Raw genomic sequence first — 20,140 nt, forward strand, 5'->3', positions numbered from 1 at the left:
AGAGCGGTTACGTACCACATAACCTCAGTGAACTCAGTGGGCCGGCTGGCAGCGCGGGGAAAGCAGCTACTTACTCGCTCTTCCCGTGTTTTATTGTTTCAGAAGCAGTACTTACAACCTGCCCTAAGTGTAACTTGTTTGTAACATTTTATGCCTTTTTCTCCAGTCACGCAACAACCACGCACTTCACAATATTAAAGAATGCAATACAAAACCGATTAGGTACAAAATGTAAGGACCTTCATCCTGAAAACTGAGTTAGATTTATGTAAATACGGCCCCTGCTCCAATGCCACCTGCTCACTACCTATCCCCCAAGGCTATCCCTATTCCACGATCGTTCCTATGGTAATTGTGTATCGCCTGCAGCAGCTTCCGTGACTTAGCCATTTAACCAATCTTAAATCTGCAACTTATTTCTCCTAATTCGGAAGCTATTAATAACATGCTACCAGTAAATCTCGATTAAACTACGGTAATGTCATATCTTCACCCGTGCATATACTAAACACTACTTCCTGTTTTAAGTTTAATGGATGGTAGAACGCGGGCTGCTTATCGCTGCACCTGTGGCCGCCACACATTACACATTCGGCAGCCATTTCGCGGTTAACTCCCACCTTCCTCAAAAGTTGCCCATCCACCAACTCTTCCACTGACAAGTTTTCCCCTCCCCTTTCCAACACGTCTGCCTCCTCCTCTCTCCCCATCCTCATTCATCACACCCCTGATTCCTATACCCTATCGTAACTCGTTTTCTAACAGTAAAAACAAAAATACCAAAATAGTGTCCAATCACCTTCCTTTCCTCTCTGAACTTTTTTTTTTTTTTTTTTTTTTGCTCCTGTACCGTACACCAACAGATGGTAGCTAAAGGAGGGTTAGACGTTTCATTGAACATTGTTGCGGAGTCTTGTGCACCATACAAACTCGGTGGCAGTCTGTGGGGCTTGAAACCTCTCAAGAGCGGCCCCTGAATGGGAAGCAAGTATCAGACCGACCGAATCACCTGATTGCCCAAACATCAGTAACCCCGGAAAAAACGTGGGGTGATGGGGTTGTTCCTTCTACTATCTATTCCCTCTTCCGTTCTACCAGCCAACACCTTAATACTCCCCTCCCTCCTCCCGTTTTCCTTTCCTCCCCAAACCCCCAAGCCCGGCGGCGCGCGACAGAGAGGCGCCACCCCAGCCCTCACTACCTAACAAAGACTTGACTTATATAAGGTTCACACAGGAAGGCCGGTCCAACACACACGCCTATCCGGTTACAACCAGTTCATAGCGCTACGCACAATCCCATACATCTGGACTCTACATGACAATCCTTTAGCCGGAATTATACCCATGATCAGAAAAACAACTATCCCGGTGAGCATAATTCTTCCAATGACCATTCATGGCACTGAGACATCGACTGGATTCTTTAACCCTTCAATACAATAACACTTTATATTCTTGTTGCCAACAAACTACTAAACTTAGCTCATGTGATATATCTCTAACTGCAGTGGTTAGATTAGGCTTCATTAATCCCCTCACTACTAAGCATCCTTCCAAAGTTTAATGCCATCGCCTGGTAGCAGCAACAAAATATAAAATACCTCATTACAATGATAGTTAACAGTAAGGAAGTGGGATACAGTTGGAAATTTATTTAGCTAAACATCATCGATTTCAATCAGCTACCGGAAAGCTGTAGGATATCTACACCTGCGGAATGGTTAAGCTGTATCTCGATAAACAACGACACCTTAAGTTCAATACATCGTGAAAAAAGTACTACTGTACTCAAGAAGTAAAATGAAACATTGGTGTTTGCCTCTATTCACACAATGCAAAGCGTAGTACTACATCTGAACTTCACACACGTCTTCAATTATCATATAGCACAATTATTGTACTTACTTTTATAAGGAAGAGCAAACCTTCACAGTCTTCAACGTACCTGAAATGTAGAACATCGTTGTATAATTAACATCATTTGGTGCAAAGTACACAAAAGACAACACAGTGCAGCCTACAATATTGTGCTTTGCAAAAAATATGAAAATACTCAGATTCCGGGAAAACATTTTACACTTTGTTGCGTCAAGCCGTTGGTAATTCTCACGGTGATATTTAGGAAAGTATTCCAACATACTAGGCACAATGTACGAGAAAGTGGTAATCGATAAGTTTCTGATCACATGCAGCACCAGATGCAAGGACAAGGACATACGCTGTGACGATTTGGTTACGTCACAGTAGCAAGGGACGAGGAAACACGAGCCCAATTGCGTAACACCTCTTGCGTAACACACCGGCCAGTGTATTACATAACTATTTCAATAACTAGGTAATATTAAGCACAGGACTGGTCTACCCTCCTTTTAAGGAAACCTGAAAACAGACTTCTTACAATATAAACTAGTCATCAAATGGTGATACTTGGCGAGCCACTTTAAAAGTTCTCGGTATATGCTAATAGTAAACATCTCGCACACGGCTTTCCAACAACTTCCACTGGGTACTTAAAAAAAAAAAAAAAAAAAAAAAAAAAAAATCGCTCAGAAATATGGCAACGAGCGACGTGGTGACGTAACAGTTACTTAAAAATTGCTAACCTCCAAGCACCCCAATCTCTGCTCACGAAAATAACCTTCCTACTTACACCACTAACTTCTACCTAACCATCGCCAATGAAAGTATATATAGCATATAAATATTTGCTTGTAAATATAAAGGCAGGCAGGCCATATATAACAAGCAGGAATTTCACGTCAAACATCCACAGGAAAGCATCACACACAGGTAAGGCAGAGGAACAACTGATACAGGTGTAGCGTTTGAGTCGGTTTGAAATCAACGGCTCGACGTGCAGCTTTTTATATTAGGTTTCTTGTATCACGCTATAGTAAAATTCATTATTCTTACGAAATTACAGTATTAACATATTCCTTACCCATATCGTGCGTTCTCATCAGACAAGTTATGGATACAATGCCCATCCATTCGAAAATCCAGAAACACACGAATGACATGAAAACTTTGCAAAGTATCACCCTTCTGTTTCCTTTACAAACATATTTATGATGACTTCTTGTAACTCATTTTCATTTTCAGGAAAACAAGATATGAAGTTTATTCTCATTTCCTTGTCCTTCCTGCAATAAATAAATACCGTGAATAAGTAAACAAACAATTCCACCCCCCCATGTTTTTGCAGGAAAAAGACATGGAAAAATTCTCCATTTTCGCCAAAACGTATCAGGGTTTCAAGTATGTTCGTGAATCTCAGTGGTCGTACGCTCAAACGAAAAATTTCACAAATGCGGGTAACTATGAAAGACCGTAAAAAAAAAAAAAATAAAATAAAAATAAAAAAAAAAACGAAGCGCCCTTGTGTTCACTCACATTTTTGTTGGATAACGCAACAGGCCGTATTTTAGGTGGCACTACTATGCTTCGCAGCACCATTTTCCTTACAAATTATTAAGACTATTATATACATCCTGATATTCTCTTTCAAGTTATATATTTTTAATTATTTTTACTCCAGCTGTAATGTGCCAGGGATCGAATCCAAGACTGCTGGTTAAGTTAAACACACACTGGCACAACAGGTTTTTCATTATGTATTTTAATACCGACAGTTGGTCTCGGTAACTAACTTACAAGGGGTTAAAATGGCATCATCATCATCATCCTGCCTCTTTTCCCCATCTGCAGGTAAAATGAGGTAGGATGCAGACGGCTAAGGAAAGGAATGAATACCATAGTGGGAGAACTAATAGCATGGCAAACAAAATCGAGCACACACGCATTCACTCACCACAAAAAATATAAAGGCATATTTTGTAAAATAAAAGAGGAGCCACGATCTCTACTGCGATATCTAGAAAACGGCCCTAAGCATATAGGTTTGGTGATGGACAAACCCACGAGTGCATCCGGGTCAGCGCCACAACCTGCTGGGAGCGGCGTGTGTACCTGTTTGGCGCTATCTCAGCTGACTCACCCATCACACTTTCACGTGTCCTCCCTCTCTCCCATGATCCTTTGGCCGAATTTTCACTGGCATAGGGAACTTAGTGGTATCTATTCTTTAGCAATTTATTTTTTACATCTTACTTCCTCCTGTACGTTATGTATAACACATAACGACACATCCTGCATTAGTAAAGTACAAGGTAGTGCCTCTTCCTAAGCGATGTGTTTTCCAGCTTACATACACCATACTTTCTCTTGCATGATATATAAAGGCTAGCTGTTATAGCATCGACAGTTTGCATTAGTAACATACTTCAAGATTACTAATGTGTGAGCAACATACATAACTGAGGTCGAGGAACTCCGAAATTTCTGATGCCGATTAAAATATACCACTTAACCCCCCCCCCACCTCTCTCTACTGAAGACAATTCTCGATTCGGCTACTCTTCTTGTAGAGTAGAGGAAATATCTCCATAGCAAAGCTAAAGTGCTTAAGAAAATGTTTATGTTCAACTAACCTGAACGAAACTATTAAGCAACATTATGATGGTACTGTGCATCAATCACTGACCCTAGACATTATTAAGAATTAAGTGATACTCCATAATTACTATGCACGTGAAAAACTGGGAATATGACTAACATATAATATCATTAACCATACTGTCAAATAATGGACTGTTGGTAATTCGGTTATTATCTAGTGCCATGATGCTCCAATTCTTTTCATCATTAACATCATACACGTACGAAGCATCGCTAGGCGGTGAATGTGTCAGGAGGACGAAAAATAAGGAGGTAAAGAGCTTATTAAGGCTAGATCATCCCTGCAGGACTGAATGATGTACAACAGTGTAAAGAATTTTAAGTGAAAAGCAAACATCTGCTTAAGTACTCCGCATTCCACAAGGCTCATGGGTTCAAACAAAATCCCAAGTAAAATGAAGACTAGGCAATAATATATACTCGTATACAAAATGCTTTTACTTCAACTTGGCCTAAACTGTCACCGGTCCTTCCCGCATGCGGAGCTCTAACAACGGACTGCACTAGCATAATTACTGTGCTAGTCACGAAGAAGTGCTAGGGAAGGATTTGAATTTCGTTTTTTTCTGCCACCAAGCTCCGTTAAATAAAATGGACAAAAATCTCGTCCAATTTAAGGTAAAAACAGGCTGCGGCATAGGCCTATAGCTAAACATCTTCAGAAAGCTTCAAAGGACTGTATGTTTCAATGGTACTGTAAAACAGAGATGTTGCGCAGACTGACATTTTACAAGGACGGGATGAAGTTGGGCAAGGTCCAAATTGGTTCACTATGTATTTTGCTTAACTCATCTACTTGACGCCAACACAAACACCCACCCTGTATGTACTCCGCGTACCATGCTTGCTGACGCAATACAGGAAAATATATTTATAAGCTGATTCCCGACACAAACATCTACAAGTAGGGTACAGCACATAGACCACACATACCGCACTGCTGCTGGCTCGCAACATCACACACGCTACACTCCACTTAATCGCAAATGTTTTAATTTTCCGACATAAATAATCCTGCAATTCTCAGTATTTATCTACGATCTTTCCCTATTCTCAGGGAAAAAAAAATCATTAGCAGATTACTATTTGATTTTTTTTTTCACTACCTTTTACTCTAGTTTGGTAATAACTTGGTTGCCATCAGAAACAGCAATGTTTTTGCAATACTTCAATAATATTCAACTCCAGTTTGGTTTCAGTGTTTGGTAACTATGATTAAAGTATAAATGCACTTTGATTCAGCAGTCATGAGTACAGACTCGTAAATATGGGACCTTGCCTCCGTCAGCAACATGCAGATTTTTTTACTCAAACTGGACTCACCACCTTTACCCCCTTCTGTACCCTGAACGTGACAAGGTGGCAATAAAACACGTACTGTCTCTCTCTCTCTCTCACACACACACACACACACACACACACACACACACACAGTCAAACTTGGATCCAGATTCACGAACAAACTTATGACCAAATGCCTCTCGAAACTTGTGATCTTGTTCTTGCTGTAATAATTCTTAAAAAAAAAAAAAAAAAAAAAAAGGGGAGGGGGGGGAATGATCAGCTGCCACTAGAAAATGTGGTTGTTCCTGCTGTAATTATTAATTGAAACAATGGAAAAATATATATATATCAACTGCTCGATTTTTTCTTACTGGAAAAATGAGTAACGTACAATACTGACATGTTCTTTCTGCGCGTGCATACACACACACACACACATTAGGGGTACGCGAGAAAAATCATAAACTATTTTATGACTTTGCTGAAGGGACAAGAAATTGAGAGCCAGATAAACTTTATATCAACTGCCTCTAATTACTATGACTGTTTTTGCATAAATGACAATGAATGTACAACCTTCCCATGCCTCATGTTCTCCCTACATTAACAGATCTTCGTTATGAGAGGAAAATAATATGATTTTGCACACTCTCTCTCTTAATCTGAAGTAAGAAGGGGAGTTGATTTTTAGTTTACTTGTGAATCGGGGCATCGGTCGTAAAGGTCGTCTCCTACCCACCCCCCAACACCTTCCCTACTCTTATCAGCATGGAGCACGCACTACCTCCTCCCCTTCCTTTTCTGCCCTCGTCATTACCACATGATTTTCTCTCTGTTAGAGCTGTGTTATTTGCCACGAAAATTTGCAAGACTAAAGGGGGAAAGGGGAGTGGGTTACTTTGGTCCAATTTTCAAATATACTAGCGATTATACAATGATGCGTTTACTCTCCGTTTCGACAAATCATTAGGACTGGTTTGCTATTTATGAGACTAAAGGCACACAGGTGATGGTGTTGAGTAAATCACCATAAATAATGTGGAGATCTCATTCCATTACACCGGTGAAAGGAATTTGTGAGAGAAAAGATCAGTCTCAAAGTGGATCTTGGTGTGTGGAACAGGTAGGTCAGTGGTTAGTAAGCTATGTGGGAGGGGGTTTGTGGGAGGGGTTTGTTGTGTGGAAAGAAGGATTTGTGTGGGGGTGGGGTGAGAAACGTAATGGGGATTATTGTGGAGGTTGGTTGCGCAGGGGGATTATGAACGGGGCTGCTTGTGGAGGGGTGCTGTATCTGTGTGGTGGTTGGGGAAGGGGGATCGCGTGCTGAAGGGGGTTTGTGTGTGTGTGTGTGTGTGTGTGTGTGTGTGTGTGTGTGTGTGTGTGTGTGTGTGTGTGTGTGTGTAAAGCTAAGGTGGTGATCACTTAGAAACTGGGCGTAGCGATGTGTAGTTTGTGTGGAAGGTGGTCTGGAGTGCCTATCAACTGTGGGTAAGTGTAAATGGCTATCTAGATGTTAGTAACTGCGGAATTGGAAGGTCGTGAGGGAATGAAGGGAGTGTAATAAACCACCATCAGCAGTCACTCACCTGGCCCCACTCTAGTCATATCTGTGGTTCGACAAGTACCTGCCACCACACCGGAACTCAGTCATGCACATCACACCAACATAATCAACAACGTACCGCTCTACCTTCAAACGACATACCGGTACCTTACATACGCGCTGTCTCAAATGCATCAATTTTCAGTTGTGCAGACCATAACATTTCATGCAATTGTACTGTGACTTACTGGAGACTTTCCTACAAATTGTGGATGGTATGCCAAGGATTAAAATTATCGAAACCGTCAGGCGGTTGCAAAAATAAGACAATTACTATTCCTCAAACTCAGAGACTTTATCAAATTTATTAACCCTCCGGAGATGGAAGCCACCCACGCTGAATAAAACCATCTGACGGTAACATGAATGTAACAGTGAAGATTTCGCACATTATGATAGCGGTACGAAAAATTTTGAACAGTATACAATTATTCATTGTGAACAATGAATACCCGGCAACATTTCCTTCCCTGGCTTGAATAGCTGCTATACCGTTCGAGAAGTGCTAGTGGGTCCTTCGGGCCCCTCGCACTTGCTCCTGCGGAGGGCTCTCGCGCTGCTATATTTTAGTTATAGCTGTGAACAAAAAACTCTACGGAGATCCTATGCCGGGCGCCTGGAGCAGTGTTTTTTTGGTCAAAATGTGATCAATCATTAAATATAGTAAAGTTTTTCAATCGTGATGGGACCAAGTTTTTTCACATCAGCGAATTTTTTGTGATTTTTGTGCCAATTTTGGTGCGATTTGAATGTGTAGTTTCGGCTGCCCAAAACACACACACACACACGCCTACTGCTACAGTATATTGGATACAACTTAGACAGTATGGTAAATCCCAGGTACTTCCAGGTACACACCAGTACGGTAAATAATATATGGATCCATGTCATAGATCCATATAATACAAATAAAAACTTAAGTTTGATATCAACTGAAGGGACGTGTGAAAACTGGTGACACAACGCATCATAACACAAACACAGGTCAGGACAAATCTAAAGGAGTGAAAACAGGCAGGTAACACGTAAGAGCACAACACATGCAGTACATTTCTGGGGCCAGATTAATACTGAATGAATACCCGGGACCGTATGTAAAAACAGGTACCGGGTAGGGTGGAGGGACTGAGACACAAGATGGAGCAAACAGGTGCCAATACATACTGTATCCTGGTCAAATTCAAATCCAGGGCAAATATTCAAGAAAAGGTTGTTATTAGTGCGCAGAACATGAAACGCTGAAGAATACATACGGGCTAACCCTCTTAAAAAAAAAAAAAAAAAAAAAAAAAAAAAAAAAAAGCTTGGAAATGGAGGAAAGCAGCATATATTGGCACACCTATCCACCAATGCAAATGATACCGAATGGAAGCAAGAAACGGCAATACAAAAGAGCACACATACTGGGACTGATACTGATGGAATGCATAATATGAAGGGTGAGGCAAGAATCACGTAATGACACAAATATACACCTATGGAACTCATACAGTGAGAATACCGGTACGTTTCAGCAGGGAAATGGCAGAATACAAGTGTGGCCATAATTATACACCTGTCTGATATCGTAAAAAAAAAAAAAAAAAAAAAAAAAAAAAAAAAAAAAAGGTAATTAGCACGCAGACCACATAAGAGTACACCTATGGAAATGATACCATAATGAGGGAATACAAGGATGAAAGACGACAAATTCTAATGCATATACGAATGTACTTTTTGGACTGATACCACTAGAATAAATATAAAGGACAAGCACACACACACACACACACACAAACCTGTGGGGAGGCCTGCGAGGGTATGCATGAGTTTCAGCCAGCCACATACACACCTCCGGCAGCCTCCACTCTGCCTTAATGCATAATCAATACCTCGCCACCAACATCGCCTCCTCTGCTTGCTGATGCCCTACCACCTGCTTTGCCTATTCCGTCAATCCTGTTTCCTCTACACTATTCTCCTCCAGCTTCCCCCAACTCTCTCGCTCTCACACATACACGAAAGAGAGAGAGAGAGAGAGAGAGAGAGAGAGAGAGAGAGAGAGAGAAAGTATCGCACTCATCATAATTATCTCCCGTAAAATTGAACAGAAACTTTAAATATGAGTTAATGGTTACTCTGGTACATGAAATGGGCCAATTTATCAATCAGGGTTGGTCTTTACCTCTCCTTACAAAACGCTGCATATCACTTGTCTAAACGAAAAAGTTACACGGTGCGGTATGTATTTAAATTACTGGGTGCTCCCAAAGTAGCACTCCTCTAGAAACTTTGTACAGTATAGTATTACGTGTTGTGGGGATAGCCATGACCGCTGGTGTGGGCGTGGGTGTGCCAGTGGGGGTCGGGAATGAATAAATAATGATGGCAGACACTGATAAAGCTGACTGAGCTGTTCCCACATCATGCAGAACAAGAATTCGCCTGGCAGTGTGGGAGAGGAGTGTTATACTGTACATGGACCACCCTGTACTTGGCATGCGTAGTCACATATTATTTCTTCTTTCACAACTGTATCCAGTGTGTGATGGGAGAGTGAGTTAGGAGGCATTCTGGTTTAAGATTATGAATAGCTAAAAGGGAAAAAAGTTGCACATCTAACAAAGATAGTATGATTAAACAGTTATACAATATTCTACAGAATCAATTATCAACAAATATTAAGCATGTATTAATAAAAGCCATGGCCTCTGGTGTGAGAATATCATAGAACCTCTCAGTACTACATTCAGGGGTGTGAAAAATGTAAGCCAGCACAGGTACCTCCCCATTTCCAGGGTAGCTACATAACTTTCAAATATATACAGTATATTTTTAATCTACAGCTTATTATTATCTCCTGACTGTGGTGAATGAAGACATGTGAGGAATGTACAAATGGAGGGGAACAAAAGGTAAAGCATGGCAAACTCCAATACAAAAGCTGGATGCTGAATGAGGTATAACAAGTGGTAGAGAGCAATGATCAAACAAGGAAGGAATGAAAAACACAAACGAACAAGAAATTTCTTCAATATGGAGTGAGTAGCTATTTTAACAAATTTTGAGGTATTCCATCTTTCACCACTAAATTCCATCCACACCTCCCTCTCCACAAATGAGTTTTATTCTCTCATAACCTCATCCACATACTGTACTGTTACCCCATACTTTATGCAGGCAATGACAAACCAGGATCACATTTCACTTATTGGAAAATTGCAAAACTGGTACCATAATACAGTTAAAACATACTTAATACATTGTGTTCCCAAACCCAAGGCTGACCCCAACATCCCTATGCAAATCCCACACGAAATGTTGTATCTTTCTCTGTTCATTAATGTGTTGCCTAAAGACCTATGAGACAAAAATTAAATAAGGCAGCTCCATCTTAAGGTCTCTGATTACTGTGCAGTCTCACATATACACATCAGTTTTGAAGGATAGGATTTAATTACAACTGTACAGTACCATACTTGTTATTTCTCATGCGTACCACATATGCTGTGTTCCAGTAATAAGAGCATGATAACACAACATCTCGAAGACCATATAGTTGTTTCATTTAATTAATCAAATACTGTACTTTCATAAATAAGCAATATTTACGTACGAGTTAGAACCTGCATGGATATTTTAAAAAGTTGCTTGGACTTGATTTGCTGGTATAGTATCAACAAATGAATTCACACATCAAGGGTGGATAAAATACATTTGTACTATATTGGTATCTGAGGTATTTAAACAGATTTTCAAAGTATTTGTATTTGTAACTGTATTTTAGCACATGGAAAAAATGTATTTTGTATCTGTATTTGAAATTTCTTCGTACTGTTTTATGTGCTGTTACTTACAGGCACTTTATGAAATTTTATGTGCATTAATGATAATAAAATGAAAGTCTGATATGTAGGTACCAGTATATGTAATTGTATTGTTCAAATTTGGGAATAAAAGTATTTGTATTTTTATATAATAACTTCAAAAGTATTTGTATTTGACCTCTTAAAAAAAGTATTTGATCCAACCCTGCCACACATAAAGGTTACAATATGTGTGTATGTCATGAGTCATGGTTGGTTTTGTCAAAGTACCATCATAAAAATTCTTTGACAGTAAACAGTTTTCCATCAACACCCTACATATGTAAAACCATCCACAATCCTTCTCTTTCCATTTTTTTCTTACCCATACCAATTTTTCTTTAACCCTAAACCAATATCCTATTTTTTTTTTTTTATCCCATCTATTTTGTTTTAACTTTGATCTACTGTCCCATCTCTTTTGTTTTAACCCTGACTCAGTATCCCTTTCTTGTTTTAGTTCAAACTATAGAACCAATTATACTGTATATTTTTTAACCCTGAACCAAAATCCCACTTTTTTTGTTTTAACCCTGTCCTACAATCCCATTTTCTTTGTTCTAACCCTGATCTAATCTCCCATCTATTTCGTTATAACCATGACTCGATATCACATCGTTTTGCCCTAACCCTGACCTATTCAGTTTTGTTTCTGAAGGCTCCAACATGCTTACATGCATTGGCCTTTGTCACCTAATGGTGGCACTCCATGCTGCTTGATCTTTGGCAGCTTCCCTATTTAGTCCCTTAACCCTGAGATCACACTCAATGACCTTGTCCCATGTCTTTTTTGGTCAACCTCTCACTACCCTGCCACCAACATTAACACTTCTCACTTTCTGCACCCAAGTTTCATCCCCCTTCCTCTCCACATGCCCAAACCATCTCAATCTACCTCTCCTCATCACAACACCAATACACTCCAGTCCCATCCTACCTTTCAACTCTTCCATCATAAACATAGCCCCCTCCAGGCCTAGCACTCAAGGACGCAATGCACATCCACCTAATCAAAGACATTTCTATACGTCTGAGCCTGTGAATATCCTTTTCCTCTACTGACCCGGTCTCATAACCATACAGCATTACACTCCTAACACATGCCACATTCAAAGATCCCTTAGCATAGAGGGAGAGCCCTCTCAGTGTCAGGCAAGGCAACAGTTCCCTGAACTTCTTCAAACCATTCCTCACTCTAGCCACACAGCTAGCTCCTGCCCCATCTCCAGTGGATAACATGTCTTCCAATTTAAAAAACTCTTCCACACACTCCAGAGACTCACCAGCAAGTTCAATCCTTTCACACCTGGCCATATCCACATGCTCTCCCCAACACACATGAATTCAGCATTATCTCACAGTCTACCTTTAATACCATTATCTCATCTTTTTAGCTGCAAATGGAACTCCTTAATCTTTGAAGCAAGATTATATGTATATTGTCGTTACTCTAGTTGTTCTTCCTCTCTCTAACTGGCTATATTCAACTTTAGAAGAGACATTGCCAAATGGATGGGTTAGAAATGGCCTTCTACCCCTTAGCTACTATGGGGTTGTCCTAAGCTGAATAAACTTGTCTGGTTGCAGCACAAGTAAACTAATTATAAACATCAACTTACTTAAGCGATTAAAAGGAAACATCATATATAACAAAAGTTTCAGTGGTAATGACTAAATAATGGAATATAGGTACCGTACCTTCACTCATTCCAACGAGTTTCTTTGTACTATCAGTGATACGTGGTGGCAACCATCATCCACTCACTTTTATTTCTTCCTTCTCTCTTCCAAATTCTTCCTTTCCTTCCTGCCACTTTAATAATTTATTACTCTTTCCACTTCAGATGGCTCAGTAATAAATGACAAGCCTAATGGTTTCCTGTAACTCAGGAAACCATTAAATTTACAATGCTGGGTGGTAACCATATAGGCAAATAACGGAGTGACATGAAGCCTACTAAGGTGCCCCTGTTAACTGGGTAGAGAGACATAAATTCAGCATCCACCCAGGAAACAAACCTCCACAATACTCCCCAAGCCTTACTATGGCGAGGCACTGTCAGCTGCAAGAAGACATTGGATCACTGCACATGACAGCCCTCCAGGGGTGGTTACTTGCCTCTAGGTGATGGGTCTGGTCAGCCACACTGACTGGGGTTGGCCAACATCAAATCTTGTTTCTATGATGATGACTCCTTTAACCTTGACTCCAAGTGACGTCCAATTTAGTTTATTCTTGCTGCTACCAGATAGTTTTAACAAAAAAATACATATATCATGGATTTATTGAGGTCATACCAAAGCTCTACAATATGAACAGCCTACCGTATCCTAAGACAAATAAAATCATCATCAGATGTCATGAATAAAATTTAAAGACTTCCCTGGGGTTACGTTCGTGGGTTACAGAAACAAGTGACACAGCAGCCTATACCTGTATATACATTACATACTGGTACAGTACTGAGGTAAATACTGAACTAGTCTGAGCTGCATTAACACTGACTGTTCACTACACATCCTGACCATTTAAGCTCTGCCATGCTGATTCTCTGAAAGGCAGCTGACCTCCCCTAATTCAGTTTTGTAACCTACGTAAATTGTACATGTACCTCATACGAGGCTTGCAGCTTGGCCTTTGCATACCTTCAATGTGTCTCATATATGGTCTGCAGCTCAACAATGGTTAATACTGTAACAAACAATGCAACATTGTCCAATGTATTCTATATAAATTGATAGCTTAATAGCAAAGAACATGTTTTCCTATGGCATGTTAGCTAAGAATTATTATACAATATTACAAGCACATTTCCACATGCAGCTGGTCAGAGACCCTGACTTTTATATCTTCACTTTCTGATCAAGGTGTATTAACCCCTTAAACGCTGATCGTCTCGTTTGCAACGCTCGGCAAAGAGGACATAACGGCGGATCGTCGCATTTGCGATTCTAGTAAATTTTGAATAACCGCGGGCAAGCAGGCTCCAGCTGGTATTGTCTATCAGTACCACCACCCTTTAGCTACAATTAGCATACTTTACCTTTGTACTACTGACCTCAGTTGTTGCCAAGTATTGCGTTTTTCCCCCATCCCCCCCCCCACCACGGCCCGGCCAGCCTGGCTGTGATACATGGCAGCGCTCTGAGCGCTCAGAACTGTAAATCTGCGCTCTCCTCTCACAAGCAGTTTATGCTAATAGGAAACGCTTGTTTCCCCAGTTGTAACACTAGCTTTTTTTCTCACGGTTTGCCCCTGTTTAGCGTCAGTTTACTGCAGGCTTTCAAAGTGACATTATGGCGAGTTCTAGCTCTTCCCAGTCAGTGCAAGCGGCCGACAGGAACGAGAATAAAGTGGTGGGCGTAAGGCAGAATAAAAAGCGCGCCGTGGTGATCTTTTGGGAAGTAATATGATTGAAAATAATGTAGTATACATGTTTTTAGCTGTGAGAATGGAAATGTTTGTTGAGTGACGGGAAGACCGCCGCCACAGTGCATGTCGGCCGTACGCTCCGTTGATTTTAGCCTTATTTTCAGTGCTTATTGTACAAATACGGATTCCAAACTACCTTTACGTTGTAGTATAAAGTTTACTGTGACAGAATGAAGCTGTGGTAGAGGGGAAACCGGGTTGCTGGAGGTGTGAAAGTGAAGATTTGGTTACCCAACTTTGCAAGTCTCCACAAGTCCTTGGGTAGTCCACGAAGGCTCAACACCTGTCTCTGGAGAAAGCTGAATGTAAGTACTATCTGCCAGACCAAGTATAATGTTCTAGGGTTAATCTCTGATTTTTGGCTAATATTTTCCTACAGGTACTCAGACCGCGATACAACCCCGCCACTCGGGGGGGGTCGACTGTTCACGGCCACGTTTAAGGGGTTAAGGCAAGCACTCAGTATGAGGGAGAAACAAATGAACTGTACATTCAAGATTTCCTAATTTACCATGTCAAAATACCTCAAAATGTATTTTTATTTCCTTGTGTTCAATATGAGATGCAAAGCACAACAAACATTTAATTATAAAATACAATACTATTTTGATGATACAAAAGGAAGCTTTGTTATTCCACAATTACCGGTATAGTTCATCATGCTGCCAAACGTTCTCTCATGACATGCAGCCTTCACTATCAACCATTTTTATACCTCTGTCAGTGTATGGCTGAAACCACTAATAAGGATTTCAATCTTACCACAGAACTAAAAATGAATTAAAATTTTCCAAGAGACCACCTATAATGGTGGTAGGTGGTGACGACCATCATCCACTCACTTGATGTAGTGCTGCCCTCCTCTCTTTCTATTTTCTCCATCTTTCCTGTCACTTATTATTGCTTTTCATTCCTTTACAGGTGGCTTTACATTGAGTGACAAGCCAAATGGTTTCCTGTAGGCCAAGAAACCATTCACAACACTGGGTGATAACCATATAACCAAACCATACATGCTCCCTACATGTCAACAAGTGGGTTGGTGGAGGGTTAGTGCCCCTCCCCATTAAACAAATAACTTAAAGGCAAATGGCCATCCCTTATGGGATTATGGCATCTGGCAATAGATAGCCTAGATAGACAGACCACCTACAATATCAACAGTACAGTTCTTGTTGCTCAACCCTAGTCTGCCTGACCCAGCTGACCAACCAACTGCAGGTAGACAAATGCCTCTATAAGGTTGTCTCATAGGTTCCCTACACCACTAATGTCATGTCTGTATCTTAGTGTGGTATGTGCTGCGCAGTGGTGCATTATGTGGGTTATGTTGTGTGGACCTATTCTACAAGCACGGAACATTTCATCTGTGATTCTGCCTAATCCAAATCTATGCAAGTAACCATGGAGAGCAACATCCAAATGTAAAAATTTCTTGGTAACAGCTCTACTTTCAAACATCAGACTGATAATTAGAGATTACAGAACAGTGTACAGTAGTTTCCCAACATACAGTATTCTACTACTACGACTTAGCTAACAGACCTCCCCCCATATAAATTAATCAAAAGCATGCAAGCAGAATAGCTACCCAATTTTTCTATATGTTTGCAATGACTGAATGACAGAACTGAGAATACTGTTTTACACAAGAAATCTGCCAAATGTGTTTCATGATGCAAGCAGCTGGACTAAGATGGTGTGGCCATGCTGAAAAGAAGGGGTAGATGACTGGCTGTGGGGGTTTAGTCATGAATGTGGAAGAAAGAATGTGCAGAGGTAGTGAGAGTAAAATGTGGGATTAGGATCTGGAAGGAGACCTTCAGGAAAGGAGAATGAGAAGGGAAATGGTTGAGACTGTGACACATGGAGAGCTATTATCATATGAAAAACCTTCACATGCTTGCCTTTACACGTACCACAAGGTATTAAACCTTACTGTATGCTACGGAATTCATTTGCACTGAATATCAGTGGTTTTGCCATCCTCTATTTTAATGCACAAAGGAAAGGTTGAAACCACCTTTAATCACCTGGGTAAACCTATTTGAAGAGCTAATAGCTAACCTGTACCATTACTGAGTCAGGTATGAACGGCACTCGAATTAAGACCAGCCTGCACAAATGAAATTCAGTTCATCAGTCATGACTTGTATGACTGGACATGCATGGAAATAACGTACAAGCTAAACTGAGGTACGAAAATAACATAGAAGACTACCATACTGAATTGTGGTCTAACTTAACTTTTGTGTATATCCAGTACATACAGAAATGTGAAATTCAGTCCATCATACATGGCTCCTACTAATTAGTTATAACTTTATATCGAACTTATGTAATACAAGTCTGAAATGCAGAACTGAAACAGTGTATGGAATAATTATTGTCTGTGTATGAGCTGCATGATTTCACAATCAATCCTACCTTCTGCCAATAAGTGGTAAGACAATCTTTAGTAAACAAATACTTGCCTACAGAACATGAATGCATACAAGTGTACACTTCCCACACACAGAGTATGGTACATGTAACAAAAACACAATTGGAATAATCATGTTTCTGTTGCTGTGGACTTGTGGCATGGACCAGTTATCAGGATGTGAATCCTATGGACTGCAGGAAACTGGCCACTTCAGTCAGGCACTCCCAGACACCTTTTGCTGAGGTAATGTTAAGGGTTGGTGGTAGGTGGTAGCAACCATTATCCACTCACTTTATGTAGTGCTGCCTTACTTCTTTCATTCATCTTCCTATTTCTCCCATCTCTCCTCTCACTTTTTATTACTCTTCTTTCCTTTTCAGGTGGCTTTACACTGTCACAAGCATAATGGTTTCCTGTAAGCCTGGAAACCATTTATAACACTGGGTGGTAACCATATGACCAACCCATACATGCACCCTACATGTCAACAAGTGGGTTGGTGGAGGGTTAGTGCCCCTCCCCATAAAACAACTAACTCAAAGTAAAAAGGCCAGCCTTTATGAGATTATGGCATCAGGCTATAGACAGACAGATAGATGTCAGGGGTGTTGTGAAAGTGAGAAGCATTAAGTGAATGTGTTGTGACATGAGAAGCTGCATTACAGTGATGACAAACCCGATACTAGACTTCATGAGCTGGATTAGTCTACGTGTTGATACCGCAGCTGGGAAGAGTGATTCCTACATCCTAATGTGGCTAGATGCACTTGAGTCTCACTAGGGAGGGGTACTACTGTGGAATTAAAGTCCTGGGCAGGATCAAAGAGGATGCTGTATGGTTAGAGGTATTAGATGGCTGGTAGCTGTGTCTGTCTACACGTCTATGATGTGCAATGTTGGGTGCGGGAAGTGAAAAGTTCTTATAGCAGTCTGTGTATGTGCTGAACTAATGAACTGTGTACCAGCTTGGGCTCAAGTAATTTATGGTACCAGTACTGTTGTTTGAATGAACTGTTTACTAATTTTTCAGATTCCTTCCAGTGTCTTAAGATAATTTTTGTGAGCATCTTTTGACAATTCACTGCATCTTGAAGTTTCTAACATACCCAAGGTGGTGTCAGATGATGAAGTGTGAGGCTAATACCATTCAGCCTGGATATCCAAGCCAAACTCATTTGAAAAGACAATTAGCTATTAAAAAGACAATTAGCTGAGATTTCCTTAACTTATATAGCTCATAACACTATACCTCTGTACTGATATCAATATCCCCCCCCCCCAAAGAATGAATAACTGTAGTTTTATGGAATATTTGGTGTGTCTATGTTTAATTACTAAGTCCCTAATGGTACCACAAAGGACTGGATGACAGGAATTAGAAAGTAAAATTTAAATGAATTTTAAGACTGATAAACACTGTACTGACTGTCAGATGGCTGAGTACTGGAGTAAAAAATCTTGCAGTTTCAGAGCTTGTTACATTTTTGGAAGGTTTGCCTGTAGGATCTTTTTTCTTCCAGTTATAATTTAATAATTCAAAATATTGCCTTTAATTAACCAAGACCATTTTGACAGTTCACAAAAAAAGTAAACTTCCAACTGATACTAAAACACTAAACTCCACTAATAAAAGTAACAACCAGTTAGCACACGCAAAATAGGCACCAACATAATTCCGTAACATGCTCAACAATACCTCAAGCTATCCATACTCATGTTTCCCAGCTCTCACATCCTTGATGAAAATTCGAGCACTACCAAGACAAGAGGCGCGGCTGTTCCTAGGCATGAGCAACCGCAAGCCTAACATGATACCTGCTCATCTTCTATAAACTGCAATACACACTTGACAACTGCATAATTACCTTATCACTGAGATGTAGGATCAACCACCAACTCCTCACATCGTTCCAATCACAGTTTCCTATGACACGAACAATATATGCACAAGAGAAAGTCTTAGAACTCTTCCCGCACCAGAGGACAAGTGGTCAACGTTTAATTCCCAAGGTGGCAACTACAAAACGCCGGACTTCATCTCCTGTATCCAGAAAGATTTACCTCTGATGGTCGATAAAATATAACTTCATCCCGCCGAAAATCTATTTACGAGAATATAATTCAACGTAAATACTAGCTTTATTTTACCAAGCAATGAAAAGTTAGCTAAATTGCAGAATCTGATAATTTTGTACTACTCAGCAACATCATCCTTCACTTTCATTAAGCCTGTCATTACACACCGATTTCTTTTATGCACATATATTTTACATACAAGTATGTATTGCAAAGCTCACACAGCTGTCATGTACAAATTTTATAAGAAAAAAAAAAAATAATCAGGTGCAGAAATAAAATCCGCGAGGCAACATTTCCCATCAGCTGGTCAACTTCCTTCAACCATATGGGAATTAAAACAAAAGTTCCCCTTCCAACAGCTTTCCATCATTACAAACAATGCGCAACACGAGCAATTATACTGTTGCAATCCCCACACTGCCTATCATACCTCATACACTGACAAGAGAGTACGCTGATATAACGAAAAAAAATATATATATATATATCCACGCTGTATCTGGCAACTAACTCGACTGCCGGCAAGCCACAACAATGAAATGTATGACAAGGATTTTCTCATTATTATGTAATATCCTAACATCGTCCATTTCACAAGTAATCGACCCTTCGACATGTGCAAGAAACGAAATCGGTAAATGAAAAAAATAAAAAATAAAGCCACTCAAAGTCTACCTGATTTACCTTAATGTTTAGGCGGGAATGCTTTGTGTCATGCAATGAAACTTTTATGGGTCACTCAACATCCAACCATCTTGAAACAGATTGTTTAGCAGAATCAAAGACAGGTTCTAAACTGGAGAATGCTGAGATGTCTTACCTTCGATAGAATGAGGGACTGATTAATTGACTGAAGTGTTTATCTAAGACTGACTGACTGAAATGTTGTTGCAAAGGTACAGAATAGCCTACATATATATAACAGAAGGTTGTTACAAATAGATATTTTTC

The 20,140-nt window shown here is 40.2% G+C and overlaps 1 protein-coding gene across 3 annotated transcripts in view; it reads right to left on the bottom strand.

Annotated features, from left to right (window-relative positions):
- LOC145403823 (serine/threonine-protein kinase VRK1-like) overlaps window positions 1-19,100 on the bottom strand; it is a 119,783-nt gene extending 100,683 nt beyond the window's left edge. For 2 of the 3 annotated variants that reach the window (XM_080275510.1, XM_080275508.1), the window contains exon 1: window positions 18,976-19,100. The gene's annotated coding sequence lies outside the window, so the exon portion shown is untranslated. Of the gene's footprint in view, window positions 1-18,954 lie in introns of all 3 variants that reach the window. The other variant, XM_080275512.1, reaches the window with a different exon arrangement.
- Between the last annotated feature and the right edge of the window lie 1,040 nt (window positions 19,101-20,140).

This window comes from Coenobita brevimanus, chromosome 61 (assembly GCF_032717465.1).
Source record: "Coenobita brevimanus isolate Jiangsu-jjx chromosome 61, ASM3271746v2, whole genome shotgun sequence".
NCBI lineage: Eukaryota > Metazoa > Arthropoda > Malacostraca > Decapoda > Coenobitidae > Coenobita > Coenobita brevimanus.